We start from the raw sequence: 346 nt of genomic DNA, 5'->3' as shown, positions 1-346 counted from the left end.
TGGGTGATGGTGCGTTAAAGTGGTGGAGGAAAGCCGCCCAATATAGCAGGGGCTAGTGTAAGGTAAAGGATATGAAAATAGTTAACTGGTCGAATCATTCTATCTCTATTCCTTCATTCTGTTTTTCCCAATACTTCTCTCTATATTTCTCTCTCCCTCTCCCTCTTTCTTCCCATTTGTTTCTCTCTCCACCTCCCATTCTCTCTCTCTCTCTCTCTCTCTCTCTCTCTCTTTCTTACTATGAACCTCTCTTTTTCTCTCTTTCTCATTGCGCACTTCTCTTTTCAAGTTTGGCCAACAAACAGCTGGGAAGTTGCTGTTCAAATCTTCCCACCTCTTTCTCTAT

The sequence above is a fragment of the Octopus bimaculoides genome, chromosome 11 (genome assembly GCF_001194135.2).
Source record: "Octopus bimaculoides isolate UCB-OBI-ISO-001 chromosome 11, ASM119413v2, whole genome shotgun sequence".
In the NCBI taxonomy this organism is placed as follows: Eukaryota; Metazoa; Mollusca; class Cephalopoda; order Octopoda; family Octopodidae; genus Octopus; species Octopus bimaculoides.
The sequence above is the reverse complement of the archived record's forward strand: the minus strand, read 5'-3'. Positions refer to the sequence as shown.